The sequence below is a fragment of the Myodes glareolus genome, chromosome 17 (assembly GCF_982192425.1).
Source record: "Myodes glareolus chromosome 17, mMyoGla1.1, whole genome shotgun sequence".
NCBI classification, from domain to species: Eukaryota; Metazoa; Chordata; class Mammalia; order Rodentia; family Cricetidae; genus Myodes; species Myodes glareolus.
In genome coordinates this window covers 57,305,637-57,330,392 of record NC_142042.1, presented here as the reverse complement: position 1 = coordinate 57,330,392, position 24,756 = coordinate 57,305,637, and the positions used below count along the sequence as shown (strand labels likewise).

General features: G+C 39.4%; 1 long non-coding RNA gene across 1 annotated transcript in view; it reads right to left on the bottom strand.

The window, feature by feature from the left end:
* Positions 1 to 21,760: 21,760 nt before the first annotated feature.
* Positions 21,761 to 24,756, bottom strand: part of LOC146891280 (uncharacterized) — a 59,476-nt gene continuing 56,480 nt past the window's right edge. Inside the window, exons 2-3 of the long non-coding RNA XR_014997823.2 lie at positions 23,608 to 23,714; positions 21,761 to 21,888 (exon numbers count right to left, since the gene is read on the bottom strand). This is a non-coding gene — a long non-coding RNA (uncharacterized LOC146891280). The remainder of the gene's footprint in view (positions 21,889 to 23,607; positions 23,715 to 24,756) is intronic.

Genomic DNA, 24,756 nt, shown 5'->3' with positions numbered 1-24,756 from the left:
CTCCTGCTGGATTGGTTGGCCGACGCGTGTCACATGATCACTTCAAACAAAATTAAGCTGGTTTTGACTTTTAAGTTCTCTGCTTCTTTGTGGCTTATGCCATTCTTCAAGATTCTGTATTCTGTGATAGTAGAAGCTTATATAATTCCAAACACGAGAGCACATTCTGCATTTTATTGGCCTTCGTCTGAGTACCCAGTAATTTTGAATTACATAACTCAGCATCCAGTTGGCCTGCTGTGAACCTATCCCTTGTAGCCCGAGTGAGGACTGGGGGCAAGGGTATCCTCTGTGGGTATACAGAGGACGCAGATGGCCTGAAGACAAAGGGACTTTTTGTGGCTAGAGGGAAGAGAAGGAGGAACTTGCACGTCTCTCCAGAGATGCAGCTAAACAGGAAGCAATGACCCAGGAGAGGAGAGAGAAAGAACACAATCTCACTGCATGATTCTAAATGACTTGATTTAGAAACCTCTGAAAAGTTCCGACCTGATTTAATTGGGGCCAAGACCCTCAACTCAAGAGAGGTTCAATATACAAAGGATGTAGTGAAGCTGTTTTGCCCACTGCTACAGCTGGCTTAGATTCCTTGGGCAAATCATTTCCAAAGAACATCCGAGCTCCCTGCAATATGCCATCCTTACACCATTTTCAATATGTGTGGACCATCTTCTTCCCAAATTAATCATTTACCCTATCTCCTCTCTAGAGAGTCCTTCTCTTCTCCCTTTGACAAGGCATCCATTGATAAACGGAGAACATCCCTGTCTAGTTCATACATGGACAAATGTGTCTTCATCTTTCTGTCCCTGGTTTGATAAGACCACTAGTAAGCCCAAGGCAAAGCAAAACAGGAAATGTTACCCAAATGAATGGGGAAGAAAAATGAGGCAAAGTGACCCTCGGAGCAAGGCTCTATGACTCTAGAATTGCTCAGATGTAAAGAGTGCCAGAAACTTCCCAGTGCCTCCAAACCAGCTATGTTTAGTAAGCAATTGCAGATGGTCCAGACCTGGTTTTACAAATAGTAGTTAGACATGTAGTCACATGCCAAGGCCTTGACTCAGCCGACAGAGGTTGTGGGATTACAGATGTTCGTCTTCACCCAAGAAGCCTGTTTCTCCAGCGCTCAAGCTCTAGGGCCATTAGCGTGACTCACTGATACTTCCACATACAGGCTATCTCGTTAAAATATTAACTGAGGGATGAGTACATAGCTGAATGGTAGATTGGTCATCTCGTAATCACAAAACCCTGGGTTTGGTCATCAACACTGTGTATACACACACACACACACACACACACACACACACACGCATACACCACACACGGGGGGGCATACAGATGATAAATACTAAATTATGTGATTAGAACATATTCTGACACCAATGTTCCTTCAAGACTTAATTAACCTGTGGGGTCTCACTTTTGTTACCTAGTATAAACTCCCCAGGTTTTAATTTGGCTTTATGGAATAAAGTCGCAGCCTTACACTTTCAAAAAGTCGGCAGTCTTCTAGCACAGATAATTAGCTGATCCTTCCTCTAAGCTGTGTGAATGTTGACTCTAACTTCGTGTCTTAGTTCACCAATCTGACATTTCATAAGTGGAATTCTTAACAAAGCAAAGACGTTTTCCAGGCCACCATGAGCCATTGAACACCAGAACTCCAATTACGAGACAGCAGCCGCTGCCAGTTTCCCTAAAACTCAAGTCTGCTTATGCCAGTCCTTTCCCTAAAGCCCTTCCATAGCCCATGAAAATAGAAAAATTCCAAACTCCTTAGGTGGCAGGAGAGCAGCTGGATCATTTTGGCTAAACATCCCTTGGCCAGCACACCAGGTTCACACTCTTTATTCCACACGCTATAGGAAGAGAGGCAGGAACAGAGCTGTTGAATGATGCTAAGAGAATGGCATGGTCCATTCCCATCACTCGTACCTTCTGTCCCGCATTGCCAGGGCATCCTTTTCCTCCAGGTAAACATGGCTCATGGCTCCTCCTTGGAAACAGAGTGGCAACTGGGTCCCCACAGTTCTACCACTGGAGGGGAGAGGAGGGCCCTCGACTTAGGGCATGACCCAGGTAGGGTAAGTGTTACACCAGCCACAAAGAGCCCAGCCTGGCCACACTCAGACCTGTGTCACACTTCCCTTCAGATCCCACTTCCTCCAGCAGGACCAGTCTCTCCTGGCCCATCTCTACCTCCTCGGAAATGGTTTACTTCTCTTTGACTTATTTCTTCCTAATATCCAGACAAAACAGTAAGGATACTATCAGAATTTGTTCAACTAGTAGGAAGTTAATAATTTCAGACCTTCTGATTTTATCTTATCAGTCCGAATCAAAACAGTCCTTCACTAAAACACATCCACTTGCCTGGATCTAACGGTGGTCAGAATAACTTCTTAATATTCTTATTGTGCTAAAGCTAGTTTGGGTTGAGTTTCTGTTAATTATAACCAGGATCCTGCAATTTGTACTTACTTAAACCAGGTTTCAGATGCCCTGACCTGTAGGCTGCCTATGACGGGGACTGTGGGTAACGTGTCCTGTGTTGTACTGGCCTCTGAAGAAACTGGAATTCTTACAGAAGTGTTGTCAGACAATAACAACTTTTAAAAATTAAGATCATTGCTTTGAGCACTTGGTCTCCAAATGTTAATTGGTTCATTGTGTCGGAAGCATGCCATTTATGTGGCACCAATTAAATGTGTAATTAGTTAATTACCTAAGCACGGAATTACTACTATTTTATCCTGACGGCTTCACTACAAAGCCATGTTGTCCCTAACTGGCGCTCCCACTGGGGTGCTTCACAGATATTTCTCATATCTTTCTCTTGAGCAACTGTGTAGAACATATGGCTGTCGTTCTCCATCCAAGACAGCTTTCCTTCCAAAGATGGCCATGGTCATTTAGGGTGGTGGTCACAGAACATTGTCTATGCCAGACTCACTTGAAATGCTCAGCAAGCCTCTGGTTTCTTCTTTCGGCAGCTCTAGGCTAAGGGTCCCCAAGTTTGCATTTCAAAGAGGTTCTGGATTGGATGTGGCTAGCCTAGGACTCACTCTTGACTTCACAGATACCCACACTCTAGTAGGTCTCCCCATACACAAGTTCTCTTTTCCTTACCAATTCTCAAAAGTCGTGTTGGGAGAATTGATTTTTCAGCAGCACAACAAATCCATTATTTGGAGCATTTACTTTGCTGGATTGGGGGTGACCAAACTCCAGTGGATCAAAGGCCAAGGAAATGAGTCAAGGAAGTTCAGGCTGGGCAGTGAGGAGATAGTGGAAGGAAATGTGGCCACCCCCTGCCCTCACTGTGAAAGAGGTGTGTACCGTGGGGAGCTGGAGCACGTGTGTCCCACCCAAAAGGTTCTGTTCTCTAGCCTGCTGCCTGAGATCACGGGCCTTGTATCAGGCTCCATCACTTCCTAGCTGTTTGAAGCTGGCAAGTCTCCAGTTCTCCGTGCCGTGTTTCCTTCACCCATTCAACCTGGATGGCTGAACCTGCCTTAGAGGGTTGGCCTGAGGATTGGCTTCAGGACAGAAGATAGAAGAAAAGGTGCCACATATTCAACTATAGTAACAGCAAATAATACATAATGCTGACTGTGTCAGCAAACACTAGCAAAAATACAGTGTACTTGTTAATTTGTTTATCTTTTACATAATCTCTGAAGTAAGTACAATTCCTAGCCACATTTTTTCTTATGAATTAACTGAGACATTGGAGAATCATCTAAGAAGCCCAACTTCATAGAGGCAACAAGTAGTAGGATTTGGTGATTAACTTGTCCTGGATGGTTCTCATTTCCTTCTTTTGCCACTGCACACCATACTAGCAGTGAAGCAAGACAGAGAAAACTCGTGGGAGTGTACCTGCCAAGGTATCCTTTGTTTCAAGTAAGAAGCTGAGAAACCTGAGGAGACTCAGTTAAGATCACCAAGCTTCTTCAACTCACTCCTTCAGGCACCCTGAACAAACTTGGCTTTTCTTACTACTATCACTGTGATTGTTGTTGCTTCTATTATTTTAGAGAAGGAAGGCTTTATTTGGGCTCACAATTGCAAGGTCTATAGTTCACCCTTGTGAGTGAGCTTCTGGCAGCCCCTTTTCACGTCTTGGCAGATCAGAAAGCAGAGAATGGATGCCACCTTCAAAGTGATCCACTCCTGCTAGCAAGACCACAATCCTGAAGGTTCCATAGACTCTGAAAGCATGCCACCTGCTAAGGACCACACATTCAAACACATGAACCTGTAGGGGACATTTCACCTTCTAACCATAACAGGAAGAAAGCACAGTCTCCATTCATCACTGATGCAAAGGTTTAAGGACATTCCTTCTAAGCCATCTCTTGCAGGTCACGATGCAATGTAGGACATGAGTCAAACGGTAGCCATTGGAATCATCATGGTTGTCCAATTTGCTTAAGTTATGCCTCATATTTCTTTATTGAATAGTTGATCCCTTTCTCCATGGGATGGATAATTATCATAACATAGATAGTTATTGAACTTATCATTTGCCATGTCTTAAATTACCAGTAGCTAAACCTTGATTCCAGAAAATGTGCTTACTTAACATGAGCCTGTGGAAAGTGGGACCACAGACTGAAAAAGTCCATTCTCCTGCAGAAGAGTGGGAACTGTGGCCATATCTTGATTTTTTTTTTTTTTTTAGCTTACAGGTCTGACCTGTCAAATCAGGTTCAAACCAGCCTCAGTACCTCCTCAGGGCTCAGAATGGGATGTCTACGGCAGGGGAAGATTTGAAGGTAAAAAAATTAACTCAGGTACATTATCTCTGTGTGTTTTTTATTTTTTTGGGTGAGGGGAAAAGAGAAGTGTAGAAGAAGAAGTGGTGATCTCCACAAGGTTTCTAGTTTTTGCAGACATAGTTGAAAACTTCCATAGGTGAAGATGATGATAATATGTATATTTAAATCACAAAAAGGACAGGTAAACCTGACAAAGTTGTACTCCAGAACAGGTGACCCGACCCAGGAAAGAGTCAGCATCCAAGGGAAATACCTGACATTCCAAACCATTAGTAAAGTTACTAGACTTCTCTGAATCCTAGACTCACCCACTCTCCTCATCCAGTCTCTTTTGTGATAACCAGCTTTGGGGATACCCAGATTTGTGTTAGTAAAGGTGGGCCATGCTACCTTCCTACTCAGTGCCTGTCTTTGTTAGGCATTTCTTTTTAAAAAAAAAATTATTGATTTTATTGAGCTACGTATTTTTCTCTGCTCCCCTCCCTTGCTCTACCCTCCCCTTCTACCCTCTCCTCATCTGTTATCAGGTAATTTTGTGGGATTGACTCTATGTAAATTTGACTGTTAGAACAAGGAGTGAATGTTATTGCTCTAAGGCTTCATGGTGTGGTGTTGCACGAGTACTTTCTTGCCCAAATAGCTAACCAACTCCATAAGGAGCCTCTTTGATGTCCATCTTTCTCTTGAAGTGCTTGGTGCTGCCAGGAGCAGACTTGTCTCATTGTCATGAAAAGTCCTAAGTTATTAAAACATTTTGAATGTCATATTTTGTAGTCTTTGAATGATTTGAAGAATACCTATCTGAAATATATCTGTGCACATCTAGAAAATTTAACATGATTACAAACTTGACTACTATAGATGATTATCTATTGATCTATATTTTTTATTATATATTACATTTTTAAATGAACTACACAATCACAATACCTTAATCAAGAGTAGAAATAGACATATAACAAGATTGACCTTAAATTTATACCAATAAAAAGGCAATATTTTTACCAATGTAAATTATTTATATCTATATCATATCCCCATTTTAACATAAAATAACATTTATAAACAATATTTGGGAATATGAACGCAGTTTTTTTCTCTCCAAACTGCTTCGTACTGTATGGAGGTGCTGTTAATTAGGTCTTTTATGGTATATCCTGTGTGCTAGGTTTATCTCAGTCAGCAGTTGAGTGAAGTAATTTTCTAAGGGTGTTTACAACAACCTTTTAGGAGGGTGAGGTCTATCATACCATATTGGTCTAGAAGCAATCTCCACGGGGTCTCATCTGTGAAAACAAAAGAAGAACCTCTTTTTCAAAGCATCATATTCTTAGACCCAAATTTTGAAGTCATAATACTTTTATAATATGCATGGTGGTTTAGCCCATACAATGAAATGTCTCTCTGTACTTAGCTCCTTTACAGTCAAAAAATTCAAAGAAAACACAATAATATACAGAATCCAGACTCTCTATGAATTTTCCATTTTTACGTGGCTTATTTTTTAATTTTCTTTAATCTATGATTATCTGTACTCTGTCTCTTTAAAGACTTTACCCTTTTTTAAAGCATTAACTTTATTTTATGACTCTGTATATTCTTTATCTTTTTTCTCCCAAGCCTGCGCACATTTATACAACATTGTGACCCATTTAGAGGTCTTTAATGTCTGAATCTGTCCTTATTGCATTGTCTGTAATTCTCTACTGTCTTGAAGAGCTTTTAAAGTGCTAAGCTGCTTGGTTGCAGCTGCTCTGATGTTGGTTCCATATCTCTCCAATTTTAAAATGGTGGAAGTACCATCAGTGTTAGCTCTGGGGCCGCCAGGCAGGAGCTGAGCTCAGCAGTCCAACCTGGAGAATGAGTGTGAGGGTGGCTCTTTGTCCTAGACTCCGGGCTAGCTTATACTCAAAATAACCACACATTGTATTAAATCATAGCCTGGCCCATTATCTCTAGCCTCTTATTGACTAACTCTCACATCTTCATTTAACCCATTTCTAATAATCTGTATATCACCACGAGGTTGTGGTTTACCGGGAAAGATTCAGCATGTCTGACCTGGCAGCTCCATGGCAGTTTTCTCACTCTGCTTTCTTTCTCCAAGAATTCAGTTCTGTCTTCTCCACCTACCTAAGTTCTACCCGATTAACTACACCAAGGCAGTTTCTTTATTCATTATCCAATAAAAACAACACACAAACAAAAGGAACTCCTATACCAGTGTGGGGGAATGGAAAGGTCATTCTGTTGTTCACACAGAAGAAGTTATACCGCTGAGGTGGTTTGGGAATTAATCCTATTTTGAAAAGCGAATCATGGCCTCACAAGGTTTCCACAAATTTGACAGTGACTTTTCCAAAAGACAAGTATTCCTGTAGCTCTGCAAATTGTGTTATTCCATGTGGATAGATGTATACACACCCCATGGATCTGCTCATTGGTCTGTCAGTTGTGAATTTACTATATAGTCAATGGGCTTTAACAGCACACTAAGGTCAGCTATGTATCATGGTGATACATCATTGATTTCCTGAAACAAATATAGGTTATTTGTTCTATCCTTGTCTTGTTGTTATTATTGTTATTATTATTTTTGATCCTGTCTATTTATTTATTGGTAAGCTTTTTATAGTTTATATGTGTATCTTTTTTTAATTTGGAAAAGTTTTCTTCTATGATTTTGTTGAATATATTTTCTGTGTTTTTGAGTTGGATGACTTCTATCCCTATTATTCTTAGACTTGCTCTTATCGTGGTGTCTCATATTTCCTGGAATATTTGTATTAAGCTTTTATTAGATTTATTGTTTTCTTTGACTGATGAGTCTATTTCCTCTTCATAAATCAGCACTTGAGATTCTCTCTCCATATCTTGTATTCTGCTGTTTATGCTTGCATTTGCAGTTCCTGATGATTTTTCCATATTTTCCATCTTCAGAATTCCATCAGTTTGTGTTTTCTTTATTGTCTCTATTTTGGTTTTCAAGTTTTGTTTCTTTCATCTATTTGATTGCTTTTTCTTCATTTTATTTAAGGGACTTGTTGATGTCTTCTAATTTTTTCCTTCTTTTCCTCCATGTCTTTGAGGGAATTTTTCATTTTCTCTTTGAAGGCATCAAAATTTCTCCTAAAGTTATTTTTTATGTCATTTTCTTCTGCTTAATCTATACTGAGGTGTTCAAGTCTTGCTGTTGTTGAGCCACTAGCTTTTAGTGGTGTTGCGATGCTCTTTGTGGTGTTGAGTGTGGTCTTATCTGTCTACCCATCTTTTCCTCTGACTGGTGTAGCTGTAGCTATGTCTCCAGTGATAAATCTTCCAGGTAACAGTGGATGCAAGGCTCATAACAGTGGATGCAAGGCTCAGATGGTTGCTTCTCATGGAGCAGTTGGGTCCACGGTTCCAGTCACCCCAGAGATCACTTGGTGCTCCCGGGGTTGCTTTGCAATCCTGGCGGTCGTTTAAGTCTGGTCCCACAAAGGTCACTGGCTTGGGCTTGCTCTGGCAGAGGTCGCTGACTCTACAATCATTTCTTTTACTGCCTTACCCTTGTTAGAAATATTGTCTGTAGAGGAGCAGATGAAGGTATGAGTGAATGTATAAAGTTGGCAAGAGCACAGCCTTGTCAAGGACCCCAATGACTCAGAACCATGGAGGACTAGTCTTCCCCTAACCCAAGTACAAATGTTGACATTATATGCAGAGACTATCAACCACAGCTTCCTCCTCGCTGCTACACCCACCTGAGACTGTTCTACTACAAAGGCCTCTTGTCCCAGCTTAGCTAACCACCTGCCACTTTGTGCAGGAGTTGTGGGTGGAGTGGGAGTATGTTCCTGTGTCTCTATTAGGTCAACTAACCTCCTGCGGGGAGAGGGGGCTTTCCTGTGTCTCCATCAGCATGCACAGCCCACTCTATCTCTGCTTTTCTGTACTGTGTTTTCTTCATCCCCTGGCACCCCAGTCAAGACAAACCTCAAGCCATGCAGGTCCTGGTGATTATGTCCCCACACAATCTTCATCAGGGTAGTCTTGCTAATCTTCTCCTAGATGTCCTAGCTTAAAGAGAAGGTGAGAAACAGCCCTAATAAGAGTGAGTTTATCTCTTCTAAGATCCTTTTCCGTATCTGTAGGCTGGGAACAAAAAACAGCATTCTCGTGTGCTCCCTAACAGAGGAAAGCACACATCCTTGGCTGAATGTGAAAAATCTGTCCAACTCCAAGGCAGAGGTGTGGTTATTATTCTGGTCTATACTGGCCACAAGAATGTGTCAATAAGCACACAGCAGCCAATGATAAACTTTTGAGAGCTTGGTGCAGCCCTCAATTCCTAAAGCATTGGTAACTTTCACTAGCATGAATGTAGCAGTGAGACCTCTACTGTTGCTTCCTACTATTTTGCTTTTTGTTCAACAAACGAACAGTGATCTGACTGTTGGGTAAGTATTATTTTATTATTTAATATACCATACTACCATCATGACATCAAGATCTAGAAACCACTAAGGTTAATGAACTCTAAAGTATCTCTGTTCTATCTTGGTACTTTGGACCCTTTTCTGTTCCAAGCATTGCCCACCTGCACCACCTATGATCGCTTATCTTCTGCCCACATTCAGTTCCGCTTCCCTTGCTCCATCCCCTCAAGTCTCCCAACCCTAGATGCTGTGAGACAATGGTCTTTTATCCTGCCACTTGTATGATTTTTAATAAAGCACTGATTGGCCAGTAGCCAGGCAGGAGGTAGAGGCGGCGCAACGAGAACTCTTGGAAGAGCGAAGTTTGCAGTTCGCAACCGTGACCCAGATGCAGAGGAAGCCAGATGTGACTGCCTCGCCAAATAAGGTACCGAGCCATGTGGCTAGCACAGACAAGAATTGTGGACTGATATAAGTTATAAGAACTATTAATAAGAAGCCTGAGCTACTGGGCCAACCAGTTTATAATTAATGTAGACCTCTGTGGGTTCCTTTGGGATTTAATGACTGTGGGAACTGGGCAAGAAAGAAACCTCAGTTAACACCTCCAGTCTCTTTGACTCCACTCTCTTTTTTTAAGATTTATTTTTTTATTTTATGAGTATGAGTATTTGCCTGCATGTATATTTATGTACCACACACGTGCCTGACGCTGTCAAGGGGCCAGAAGAGGGCATCCAATCTCCCTGAAACTAGAAAAATAGTCAGTTGTGGTAGAATAATAACCGAGCTGGTGTTCTTGTGTTGGGAAACAAGTCAAGGCTCTCTGAAAGAGCAGTAAGTACTCTTAACTGCTGAACTCTCTCTCCAGGCCCTCATTCCATGATTTTAACATTTCTTCCACTAGATTCCCTGATGCTCATCTAACTTTCTCTCTGCTCTACTTTCCCAGTCCCTTGTCCACCTTCAGAGACAGACTTGTTCTCCTAGCTCAGGGGTTCCTAGAAGTAGAAATCAGAACCCAGTTCAGGGGTTTCCAGAAATAGAAATCAGAACTCAGTTTCTTGTACCCAAACTGGCCCTTCTAAATCAGAAGGCTTCCAAATCTGCCTACAGGTCATTACATTCAGTCCTTTGGCTCAGAGTCTGGAGCTCCAAACCATGCTAGGCACAGTGTCCCTTCTAGATTTTTCTTCAAATGCTCTGCCCAGTTCTATTTTAAAACTTTTTATTGTTTTTGAAACAGGGTCTTATGTATCCCAGACTGACTTTAAACTTGCTAAGTTTAAAGTCAATATACAAGTATTCCCTTAAACTCTTGATCTCCCTGCCCTCACCTCTTGAAAGCTGGGATTATATGAATGGGCCACCATGCCTAGTTTTATGTGCTACTGTGAACAAACCTAGGACTTCATGTACTCAAAGCAACTATACCGACTGAGCTGCTATGATGGCTAGTTTTAATTGTCAACTTGACTCATTCTTGAATCACCTTTGAAGAGTCTCAGTGGGGACTTGTCTAGGCCAGGCTGGTCTGTAGGCATGCCTGTGGGAGACTATCTTGAGGTGGAAGACTCACTCACAATGGCTGGCACCATTTCATAGGCAAGAGATCCTGAACTATGTGAGTGGAGACTGTGAACTGCTCACCAACAGGCACACATTAACTTCCTCCACTCTGCTCTGGCTTGTGAAAGTACTGTGACCGTACATTTGCTGGTGGACTGTCCTGTGGACTTGTGAACCAACAGTAGCAAAGTGTTCTTCTCTTTCAGGCTGCTCTGGTCCGGGTACTGTGTCAAACCAAGAGAAAATCAAACTACAGCAACTGCACTCAGAGCTCTATCTTTATACAGTGTGTGTTTGTATGTGTATGTGTTATTAGAGGAAGCAAAGTTCATTAAAAGGAGGAGACCACCTGTTTCCAGAATTTATCAAGATCTGGTAGATTGGACAGATTTATATACAAAGGACACAGATTGGGATATAAACATACAGCATCCTTAATGATGTATTTTGTGTTACTAATGAGGCACGAAATGCATTCTAAAAATGTAATAGCTCAACAAATGGTGATGAGAAAGCTGGGTATCTACATATAAATGAATGATACTGGATGCATAGGGAAGCCACATATAAAAATTATATTCACCTGCACCAAAGAACTAAATATAAGAGCTAAAATTGGAAAACCTTTGGGAGAAAAAAGTTTCATTGCCATTGAACTTGACAACGATCTTGTAGAAATTATATCAAAGTCACAGGCAACAAAAGAAAAGCAAATTAGACTTCATCAAAATTTTAGAAGTTTGAGCTTAGGTTAAGGGACTCTTTCAGTAAGTCAAAGTGACAACCTACAGAATGGGAGTCATATTTTTAAGTAATATATCTGATAAAGAATAAATGTCTAAAAATATAATGCCCTCCATATCTAGAAAACTCTCTGAGAGTTTACCGAAATGGTTACATAATACCTATTCCAAAGGAGATTATTATATTCCAGAGGCAAAAAATGTACAATAAATGTGATAAGTAAGTAAAATGTGTAATATATTAAATAGTGGTAGCTGATAAGCAGAAAAGAACAAGGAAGTTCAATGGAAAATATTATAGATGGTTATATTCACCTGTGTGTATAAAATTTAGACAAAATGGTCAAAGAATGCTTCGCTGCAAGGGGAAACTGAGCAGAACATCGAAGGAAATGAGCCATTTGACTGTCTTAAGTAAGGAAGTGTTCTAGGCAAAGGAAAGAATAAATAAAAAGCCTCTGAGAAGAAGCAGTGCCCATACATTTGAGAGAAGCAAAGAAAGCTGTGTTTGAGCAGAGTGCTGTACTTCTGTAGGACTGTAAGATAAAAGGTTAATAGCGAGGCTATGAACATGGGAAGACTCAAGGCGATGGGAGATGAAGACGAACATGGGCATATGACAGCTGACAACACGGAAACACAAAAGAGCATTCAAAGCTCTTATAATAACTTTACTCCAGCAAATTGGAAAATCTAGACGAAATGGATAAATCCCTGCATACATACATTATCAACCCTGAATCACGAATAGTTTGAACTGCTAAATGGTGGACAACTGGGATTCAGTCAGAACCAAAAAGCAAAAAAAAAATCTTCCATCAAAGAAAAGCTTAGGATCTAATAAATTTGTTAAAGCACCCTAGCAAACATGGAAAAAATACTCAACAAAACTAAAGAAAACAGAATCTCTGGGATGGCTGTTCTTGGTTGTCGACATGACTATATCTGGAATTAAGTAAAACCCAAGCAGTTGGACATACCTGTGAAGAGTTTCTCTTGATGAATTATTGGAGGTGGGAAATCTCACCTTAAATCTTGATCTTTAGAAGTGGGAAGATCTAAATCAGACCTTAAATCTGAGCCACACTTTCTGCTGGGAGCCTATAAAAAGAACATGGAAGAAGGAAGCTTCCTCTTTGTCTGCTTGCCCTCACTCACTGGTAAGTCCATTTCTTCACATTTCTTCACTGGCAAGTAGTTAGAGACTACTTCTTTAGGATTCTAGTGTATAATGTAGACCAGCTGAGACAGCCAACCTTGTGGACTGAACAACTACTAGATTTTGGATTTTCTATCAAGTGGCAGTCATTGTTGGAATACTCAGATCATAACCTAATTTATTACACTCACTAATGAATCATATATACAAACACCAGAATCCTGAAGAAGTAGGCTCTAATGCCAGTAAGAAAAGAACCTGTCAATGAGAGTGAGAACAAGAGCTTCACTCTTGCATGTCAGATAGATAGATAGATAGATAGATAGATAGATAGATAGATAGATAGATGATAAGTAAGTAGATGATAGATAGATAGATAAGATAGATGATAGATAGATGATAGATAGGTACATGATAGATAGATAGATAGATAGATAGATAGATAGATAGATAGATAGATAGAGATGATAGAGATGATAGATAGATAGATACATAGATAGATAGATACATAGATAGATAGATACATAGATAGATAGATAGATGAATTCATTCTATCAATTCTGTTTCTCTAGGAAACCCTAAAATGGATTTCTTTCTTACATTCATTCTAGAAAGCCAACATTACTCAACACCAAAACTACATTATGGCATAACAATAGAAGAAAACTGATCTTATGGTTAATTTTGATTGTCAGCTTGATAGGATTGAGAATCACCATGACAGCAAGCCTCTAGGTGTGTCTACAAAGAGTTCCCAGATTGGGTTAATCAAAGTGGGAAGACTAACCCTTAATGTGGACTGCACTGTGGGCTGGGATACTGGGGAACCACCAGCATTGTTTGCTCTCTGCTTCCTGATGGGAATGCAATCTAACAGGCTGCCTCTGGTTCTGACTGCCTTGACTTCCCTGCTGTGATGGACTGTCACCTGGAACTGAGAGCCAAAATACACCCCCTCCCTTAAGTTGCTTCTATTAGGGATTTTGTCACAGCAACTGGACAAGTAACTAATACAACTGGTAACCATTCTTGCTGGTAAACACTTATGTAAATGTCCTCAGAAAAATATCAGCAAAGCAAACCAACAGCTCATTAAAAGTCATTAGCCATGATCTAATGACATTCACCCCTAGGATGCAAGAAAGAGTCGACATTTGGAAATCAATAAAAATGGCATTCTCCATTATTAAAATCAAGTCCAAAATAATTTCATGACTTCAATACAGCAAAAATATTTGACAAAATTCACTATACCTTTAGCTTTACTCCCAACAAATTAGGTATAATGAAGATATTTCAGCACAATAAAGGCCATAAATGACAATCCAGAACTAATAATTTATTGAATGGAGACAGTTTTAAAATCTTTCCTTTGAGAGTTGGAATGTGACAAGGACGCCTGCTTTCATCACTTTCATTCAACACAGCCTGAAATGTACTAGCCAGAGCAATTAGGCAAAATAAAGAAAGAACATCCAAATTGGAAGGGGAAAAATCAACTTTCTCTGTTATCAGATAACATGACTGTGTTTACAGAAATCCTTGGAGACCCACTCCCACAAAAGAAAACTGTTGGAACTAATGAACAAATTCAATAAATTTTCAGGATACAGAAGCAATGATCAAAAATCAGTATCACTTTTATATGCTAACAATGAATTATCTAAAAAAAATCAAGAAAAATCCTATTCAAAATAGCTATAAAATAAAATATCTGGGTGTAAATTAATGGATGATACACACAGTGAACACTTTAAAAAGTGGGTTGGTGACTCATGCATGCAATCTTAGCCCTTAAGAGACTGAGGCAGGAGGATTGCCATGAGTTCAAGGCCAGCCTGTGTTCCAATGTGAAAGGACCAACTCCCAATCATAGACTACCAGAGAGGTGTCTGAATTAAGGGTAAGAACATGTTTTTTAAAAAACCAAAAGTAACTGATGAGATACATTGAAGAAGCTAGAAATAAATGGAAATGTACCACATATTCATCAATTGAACGAACTTTAGAATTCCCATACTACACAAAGAGAGCCACCAAGTCAATGAAATTTCCATCTAAACTCCTATATGGCATGCTTTATAGAAAGAGAAAGCTGCTATGGAATAATTCTTCTACACATTATGAAAATGTTAATAACAAGCTGACTGGCCAATAGAAATTGGCAAGATTTCTGGGGCAGTGATTGTGCTGAGAAGAAAAAGGGTGGAGTCAGAAGAGTTACCAGCAAGAAGCACAGGAAACAAAAGATGAACATGTCATGCTGAAATACCAACACGTGGCAGAGGGTAGATAAGAAATATGGGTTAATTTAAATTATTAGAGCTAGTTAGTAACAAACATAAGCTATTGGCCATGCTTTCATAATTAGTAAGAAGTAGCCATGTTGGTTATGTGGGATTGGTTGCCAGGACACAGAGAAACTCCACCTTCAGAAAGCAAAAGCTTGGAAGAAATCACAAATGACTCATGGCAATCCACATTCAGAAGAATGAAGTTAGATACAATATTTCATTGCTTACCAAAAGTCATCTCAAAAATGATTAAAGATTTAAGTATAAGGTTTAAAATATAAAAATGTAAGGGCAACACATCAAGATATTGGCCTACATGGTGATGTTTTTGCAGATGATTCCAAATACACAAGCAACTTGACCCCCTTGGGTTGTCAAGGTTGTGCAGTAAGCCCCTTTACCCAGTTAGCCATCTCTCTACTATTAGAGCTCAAAAATCTCACTGAAATAGATAATGAGTAAGAATTTGTATGGGTTTTCATTACTATAATCAAACCCTCAGATGGAACTAGAAAAAACTACCCTGAGTGAGGTAACCCAGACTCAGAAAGACAAACATAGTATGTACTCAATCATAAGAGGGTATTATATGTAAAGCAAAGGATGCCAGACTACAATTCACAGCACCAGAGAAGCTAGAGCCTTCTTTCAGTAACTGATGGAACCAAATGCAGAGATTCACAACCAAGTACCAGGGCAAGCTCTGAGACTCCAATCAGAGTAAGGAGGGAATATATGAGCAAGGAGGGGGGGGTGAATATCATGATGGAGAAATCTAAAGACAGCTAAACCAAGTTCATGGAAACTCATGAACTCTAGACCAACAGTTGTGAAGCCTCCATGGGACTGAACTAGGCTCTTCATATGCGGGAGACAGTGGTGAAGTTTGAACTGTCTGAAGGGCCCTTGGGAGTAGGACCAAGTAGGATCTTGGCAGTAGGATATGGTGCATGAGCTATCTTGTTGGAGCTCACTCCCTATGGTGGGATGGCATGCTCAGCCTTAATGCGGGGCAGGGGGGGGGGGGGCTTGGTCCTGCCCTAACTTAATGTGCCAAACTTCCTTGACTCCCTCATGGGACCCCTTACCCACTGGAAGGAAAGGATGGTAGGTAAGCAGGGGAGAGGTGGAGGGGGGTAAGAGGAGGGGTGGGAGGGAGAACAGGGGTTGGAACGCAAAATAGAGAAAAAGATAAATAAAAAAGAAACAACTTAAAGGGAACAATTATGTATTCTGGTTTCTAATTTCAGAAAACTCAGTCCCTCATGGGATGTGTATGGAGGGCATGGTGGGCAAAGGCAGTTCACATCATGGCAGTCTAGGAGCAGAGAAAGGAGAGCTCTACAGCTTTCTCCTTTTTCATCTCTGGAAAAATCCACACAAACTCAGAAACGTGCCCCACTAATCTATGTGACTCTAAACTTCAAGTTGATCATGAAGATTAATCACCCTGGTGGTCAATGGTGGTATTGATAAGAGTAATTTCAGCTACCAGGGTGACAGAAGATGCGGTAAGCATAGTTCGGTGTGCTTGCTAGTGTTAAGGATCCATTCGTACAATATTAAGCAATCATCCTATGGTATACTTACATGAACCTAGAGTGTATCCTATATGGTTCCTAGGCTACCGGCCTGTACAGCACATTAGTGCACTGAACACGGTGATGCATATCTTGGCATAGCTACAAATGAGTACAAGAAAAACAATTAGATGATAGAAAACTTGGCTTCATTATAATCTTATGGTACCATTGTATTAATTACTTTTATCATCTCGGGGAGGAAAAAACCATCACTAAACAGCTTAAGGGAAGAAAATTTATTCTGGCTCACAGTTTGAGTGAACACAGTGCATCGTGGCAAGAGAAGCATGGTAGCAGGAATAGGTCACATTTTGAGGGGGTGGGAACTGGTTTACACTCGAGTAATTCAAGAAGTATAAAGAGGATAACACTAGTGCTGCTGTGGTTTTCTCTTTTCCCCCATTTTTATAGAGGACAGGAACCTAGCCAATGCAATGGGGTCACTACATTCAAGGTGGGTTTTTTGGTGGAAGGGGATGGTGATAGACCCGAGTCTCATGTAGAGAAGACTAGCCTTGAGTTTGCTCTGTAGGGAATGATGACTTTGAACTTCTGACTTTTCTGCCTCTACCTTTCTACTAGTTGAATTGTAAGTGTGCATTACCACATCTGGATCACAGCAAATTTTCCTTTGTTTTTCTCTGAAAACCCCAAATGTGTGCTTCACTAATGCCCAAAGTTTCTAGCTCACTCAAGATGACAATGAAAATTAACCATTACTCCTTCTCTCTCTCTCTCTCTCTCTCTCTCTCTCTCTCTCTCTCTCTCTCTCACACACACACACACACACACACACACACACACACACACACACACACACACAAAATCAGCTTTAAGTTAATATTCTTAGCTCCATTTGATTGGAAAATCTTTTCCCAACCCTTTACTCTGAGATAATGTCTGTCTTTGGAGTTGAAGTTTGTTTCTTATATGCAGCAGAGGAATAGACCCTGTTTTTGTATCCGTTCTGTTAGCCTGAGTCTTTTTATAGGCAAATTGAGTTCATTTATGTTAAGGAATATTAATGACAAATGATTGTTAATTTTTGGTTTTGGGGTGGTGGTGGTAGTGTGTGTGTGTTTTCCTTCTTTGTGATTTGATGCTGTGAGATCATCTACTGTCTGTGTTTTGTGGATGTAGCTGATTTCCATGGGTTGGACTTTTTCTTATAGTACTTTCTTTAGGGCTGGATTTGTGGATAGGTATTGTTTAAATCTTGTTTTGGAATATATTGTTTTCTCCATCTACGGTGATTGAAAGTTTTGCTGGATATAGTAGTAGTCTGGGCTGGCATCCATGGTCTCTTAATGTTTATATAACATCTGTGCAGGACCTTCTGGCTTTCAGAGTCTCCATTGAGAAGTCATGTATTTTTCTGATAGGTCTGCCTTTATATATTACATTGCTTTTTTTCCCATTTACCACTCCTAATATTCTTTATTCTGTATGTTTAATGCTTTGTTTATTATGTGGTAAGGGGTCTTTTCTGGGTCCAGTCTATTTGGTGCTCTGTAAGCTTATTGTACCTTTATAGGCATGTCCTTCTTTGGGCTGGGAAAGTTTTCTTCTTTGATTTTGTTGAATATATTTTCTATGCCTTTGAGCATTCTACCCATGGTCTCCACAGGCTCATGGCTACCACCACCTAAGCCAGAGCATATTCAGTTAAACTTCAAAAGTTCACATCATCTTTAGCAATCCTAATATTATATATATATAAAAGTCTGAAGTCTTTTATGAGATTCAAAGCAAACTCTCAGTTATGAGCTCCTATAAAATCAAAAATCAAGTGACATACTTCTGATAGACAGTTGCCCAGATTAAATATTCACAGTTCAAAAAGGAGGGATGGAAGTATAGCTAAGAAATATAAGACCCAAACCTGGCAGAGCAAACACCAACCTATTATCTAAGTTTCAGTGGGCTTTGATAGCCATGCTTCTCCAGTGTGATGGGCTGCATCGTATATGGCCTTTCTCAAATTTTCCCTGGTGGGCACCTAGATTTCTCCTTTTCCCCTTTTAATTCAGTCTATGTTGGTGGAGGTTGCTCATTTGTTTTGTGGCTACCTAAACCCAAAATAATCATATAGGAACCATGTTAATTGCAATACTTTTTGGTCAATAGCCTAATTGTATTTCTAGATAACTCTTACATCTTAAATTAACCCATTTCTATTATTTTTTATTTCACCATGAGGCTTGCAGTTTATTGATACCAGCGCATGGTGTCTTCTTTCTCTGGTGACTACATGGTGTCTTCCTGACTCCACCTACTTTTTACTCCTCTATCTTCTGGAATTCTGCACTGCAATAGGCCCAAAGCATCTTCTTTATTTACCAATGGTATTCATAGCATACAGAGAGGAATCCCACATCCTCTCTTTTTCCGTCTAAATAAAAGGAAGGTTTTAACTTTAACATAGCAAAATTATATACAACAAAACAGTTATCAAGCAAGAATTAAAGTTACAATATTTATATCTACTTTATCTTTTGTCATAACTAAGGAAAACTATATCTATTCTTCAACTCCATCAAAGACCTGAAAAGGATATAATATTATATATATATATAATATATATATTATATATAATATTACCTAAGTTAACAGGAAGTACATTTTAAGCAACTTCCAAAACTCGAGAATTGACAGAGATATCAAAGTTTTTCTGTAACACTGGGGCAACTATATTCAGCCTACAGGACCATAGTATCTGACAGACTTTTCAACAAAGCAGGAAATTTCAAAAACAGTTCCACCTATATCGGCAGTTTGTCAGTCACTTTTATCTGGCTCTACTCTTTTCTCATGTGTAAAGCTTCTGGCATGTGACAAAAAATTACCAAGCATTTAAAGAAGCACAAAGATGTAACATACAGTCAGAAGAACACAGAGAAATAAGGCAAACTCACAAATGAGCTAGATCTTGGCATTATTACACATGGAATTTACACTAACATTTATGATAATCTTTAGAATACAAATGAATACATATTCAAGTCAACTGAACAATGGTGGACTGCATCAGGTAAGTAAGATCTCAAATAATAAACACATGGAAATTGTGGGTGGACTGGAAAACATATTCCCAAAACAGTATGCTTGCTTAACAGTGGATTAGGAGAAACAGACAAAGGTGTTAATTAAATAAGTCAATATAATTAATAATCAGAGTGAAGGAAGATAAGGAACAGAGTCAACAAACACCAGAGCTCCACATACCAGTGAGATAAAACCTAATGGTATAAAAATGCAATTGCAGTCACAGAAATAGACAGAAGAGGAAAAGTGCATGGGATTCACAGATAGAGGTAAGCAGACACAAGAATTACTTAAGAAAGTGAAAATTTCCTAAAATTCATGACCCTAATCAACACCCAGATTTTAAAACAGTAATTAAAACTTCTAGTGGTACAAATGTAAAAATCTGACTAAAACTTCTAATAAGGTAAAAGTAAACAATGCCATGTTTGCTCCACCTGCAAATCAAAACCTAAAATGATAGTATTAAGACAGATACCCTGTCTGTACTTCCCAACTACAGTCACCCCAAGACTACTTGCCTGGGACCATGACATTCTCCCAGCCCCTTTCCTTCCCTCTGGGACTCCCCCTCCTTCTGAGTCCTCATTCCCAGGGACTTTCTATCCAAGTCATGTGGCTTCAGAACACAGGTAACCCGGTGTGGGAAGTCCTTCTACATATGTGTTGCTTTTATTGGTTAATGAATAAAGAAACTGCTTTGAGCCTATAGCAGGGCAGAGCAGAGGTAGGCAGGGAAAACTGTACTGAATGCTGGGAAAAAGAAAGCGGAGTCAGAGAGAAGCCATGTAGCCCTGTCAGAGACAAATGCCAGACGGAACCTTGCCGGTAAACCACAGCTACATGGTGATACAGTGATTAATAGAAATGGGTAAAATTAAGATGTAAGAGCTAGCCAATAAGAAGCTAGAGCTAATAGAGCAAACAGTGAAACATATATCCAATATAACAAAAATAACCTCAATTTTGTATCAATTTACAAGAATCAATACCAATGTAAAATATTTAAGACTAGTAGTTGTATTTTTAGTATAAAAGTAGATACAATAATCTACCCTTCTATCCTATCATATCTATATCCCCTTTTCTTTTCAGAACAAGATCCCTGAACAATAATCTTTATTTGGCTTTTTTCCTGACCATTACCAATAACGACTTGTAATCAAACCCCCTAAACAATAACAAATATTTATAACCCATTGAACGACTAAAAACTGCCCATCCCACCTCATAGGAATGTGGGCGCCATGTTCTTAAAACTACATCCTATAGTCTGGGGAATGACAGCATCTTTAGGGGACCCTGAAAAACAACTGGAATAATTGTCAAGTCCTAGGAACCTAGCTGTATCATTTATTGTTCATTCCTTATGTAATGGGAAAGTGCAGGGCTTATTTCAAGTCCTGGCCAGCATAGTCTGTGAGACTGTACCATCTTAATCAGCAACTTTGAAATTGTCCTGAGCAATTTGCAGTCTAAAGCTGATCTTTGAGTGGTATTTGTCAGATTAGTGGCATTACCATAATCCAGGTGGAATTGTCATTGTGGGATCCCATCCTCCTTCTGGAAACTTCGAAGGTTGCTGTTAGTCATGGTCATAGTTCACTATAGAAAATTTAAACATTTTAAATGTTATATGCAGCAGATCTCAAAGCAGTTAAAGGACCATAATTTGTTACATATCTCCAGAGTCCAAAACTTAATTCATAATTACCTGATACAGACTAAACCTGAAATCATGAACAAGAAACTAGATGAAGTCTTTTTCTAGAATTAGTTAGTACTCTATGTGACCATTAATACCATGACAAAAATTATGAATATGAATTTTATAAATTTTGAGCTAATATTTATACCTCAAGAAAAGTCTTAAGGAGTCAAAACCAAATAATTAGGAGATTAGTGGCAATAAAATAACCCCTAATTTCTGTTTTTTATCTATCTCATATCAGGTGGCTCTTCTAACATGAGACAGAGATTTTGGATTTTCCTTTAACAGGCATGTTTGGGTTTAAAGATGGAGGGAACCATGTTTCAACTTTAAAGTCAGTTTTAAGTTTTAATTGAACTGGGACTATAAAAAGACCATTTGTATTATGTGCCTGTAAAGGTGAGCAGGAACATTTAGGAAGATTTACGAAATTTTATCATGTTGAAGATGTGATACACCAATAGACCAATTTATTCTTTTTCGTGGGACAGTTTCTTTGGATGATTCCTCATTTTTCTTCATATGTCTCATTTGTCCAGTGGTCTTCAGATTCCTTAGCTGGATGCCTTCATTATCCTGGAAGGACAAAAATCAAAGCCCTGCTCCATACCTCAGTTTGAGAAAGTTCCCTTTTGGCAAGTTATATCTGATCAAATGAAAAATATTTGTTTTCTTAGTTAATTTAGATGAAATGGTCATGCTGTTTGATGAACTATCACCTCTTCTAATTAAGAGGTCTCTCTTGTTCTGGTTTCTCCTGAAAATTTTGTTTTATCTTCTGAAGCTGTTCTATATCCAGAGCAGTATGGTCTTTCACAATAGGTATTAGGTCTTTTAATTGCTCTGAGAAGGAGTTTCCCCACAGTGACAAGGAATGATTGAACAAAATTTAACATGGGGACCTGTGAGAGGCCCCCAAGGCATTTCTTGATGACAAAGGGTTACTCTGTCTGTCTCTTGTTGATCCGCATTTATTGGCCCAATGTCAGCCTTTGTACCTTCTGCATAGTCCAGAAGGCAAGGGTCTTCTGTTTGGATTAGAAGAAACATTGTTTCTAGGAAGGACCTGTTTACAACCCCTTCTTAGGTGACCTTATTTGCCACAATTAAAACACCTGACATTTTTATTTTTCTTCAAGCTTCTGGAAATCATCTGACCTATCCAAGCATCATCATGGTTATGAGATTCAATATTGAGTATATCTTGGATCCATTCCTCTATGGTGCTGATCTTGCCTTTAAAGGCCTATGCTTTTTTGTATTGTGAATTAGCATTTTTAAAGCCAGATATCCAAATATTATTTATCTAGCTTCTGAATTTGGTACCATTCTATTTACAATTGAAGTCAATTTTTGTAAAAAAAAAAATCAATGAAGGTTTCATTTGGGCCCTGTATAACTTTAGTAAATGACTTAGCTCTCTTTCCAACTTCTTCAGTTCTGTCCCAAGCATTCAAAGGCACATGAGCCAAGGAGTGGTCAGCACATAGAGACTATCTTGGTACATCAGCATAGTTGCCCTTTCCAAGAGTTGATCTTGGGAAATTTCAATACTTCTAGTCCTACCTCACTGTTCAATTGTCCTAATCTCATCTTTCCACCAGGTCCTCCACTGCAACTGAGGCCTGGGCTCCAATATTGCTGTAACCAAGTCTTTCCAGTCTTGTGAGACAGTTCTGTTACTAGTTGGCCATAAAATTAACTTCTCCCTCACAAAAGGTGAATGCAAACCATATGAGACCATCATTTCCTTAAATCTAACATTTCAACAGAAATCAAGTCAACTCTTACACAGCCTTGGGTATAGCTGTCATTTGGCAGTTGGCTCTGTAAGGTGACTAAACAAATTAAGGTTGATTGTTTGATAGCCTTTGACTGTTTCTCTTTAATTTTATAATGTAATGCTGAGGTTGGTTCTCCTTTAAATTTCTCTGTTTCTATCTGAATATCTTTTAAGGCTTGTAACTTATCAGTCAAGATGACAGTATTTTCTCTAGTAACTTTTTCTAAGGCTTGTATCTTGTTCCTCAAATCAACTAACTTGACTATTATATTAACCAACTATTTTAGGGATAAAATAAGAATTATCAAACCAATAGTGTTTATAACTGACATTACATAAATTCCATCTAGGTTAATCATCCCCTCATTTGAGTTTTCTATTTTAAACCATTCACTGTGTAATGTTACAGAGAACTAACTTTATCCATCACAATATAGTTCCCCATTTTTTAGCATGGGAAAATTCTTTTTTTTTAACGAATTCCCCCAATTAAGAATTCCCAACTGTCTCACCAAATTGTCTCACTGCTGACAATGACAGTGGACCTTGAGGCTGGTAACACATATGAGCGGAGAACACAGGTGGTGGCACAGTCTTGCTGAGGAGGGGCTGCAGCTGCCTACATTAAGAAATCAGAAAAGCACGGAGTGGAGCATGCTTTTAATATCAGCAATTAGGAAGTAGCGGTATATTGATTTCTCTGAGTTCCACGCCAGTCTGGTCTACAGAGTGAGGGCAGTCAAAGATACATAGAGAAACCCTATCTCACAAAACCAAAACAAGCAAACAAAAATATCAGAAAGTGCATAAATAAATAACTTTAAAATGCAACTCAAGGATGTTGAAAAGAAAGAACAATTTAAACCCAAATCTAGTAGACAGCGAGAAATAATAAAAAATCAGATCAGAAATTAATGAGATAGAAACAAAAAAAAGCAATACAAAGAATCAATGAATCCAAGAGCTGATTCTTTGAGGAGATAAACAAAATAGACAGACCCTTGTTGTTGGGAGCTGCAGACCCTCAGACCCTGAACTTTCTATGACCTCTTGCCTGCTAGAGTAAACAACTTGTTTTTCGATGCTTGCAACTTCTCTGAGCATGAAACCCTCATGAGTTCCTGATAACAAGGAAGTGGTTTCTGGTGGACTTGCAGTAGAAAATCCCGAGAGCTAGGGCATGGACACTAATCAAGGAGAGCACTATATAAGCTGCCCGGGAACATAATAAAATTGACATTCTTGTTTCAAGAGTGACTGGCATCTTTGTGTGTTCTTTAATCCCCAGGCCTCTGCCCGACAGTGGTTCCAGGTGGTACAGGCACCACAGGTGGAGGCCCAGTGAGATCAGGAGCTAGGGACACCTCTGAGGGACACCCTTTGGAAAGCTAGCTAGCAGGTAAGTAACAAAGAGAAGGTGAGAGGATGAATGGGAAGGATGGGGGCAGATTCTTCCAAGTCTGCTCTTGTAAAGGTACTACAAGTACAAGAAGTACTTGTAAAGGTACTTCTGCAGGTACTACTGAAAAAACGAGGTACCAGGATTAAAAGAAAAACAGCTGAAGAGTTTGTGAAAACCCTAGGTAGGGTTAGTTCATGGTTTCTACAGACAGGCGCCTTGAATATCCCTGACTGGGAACATGTTAAGGGAGACCTACAAA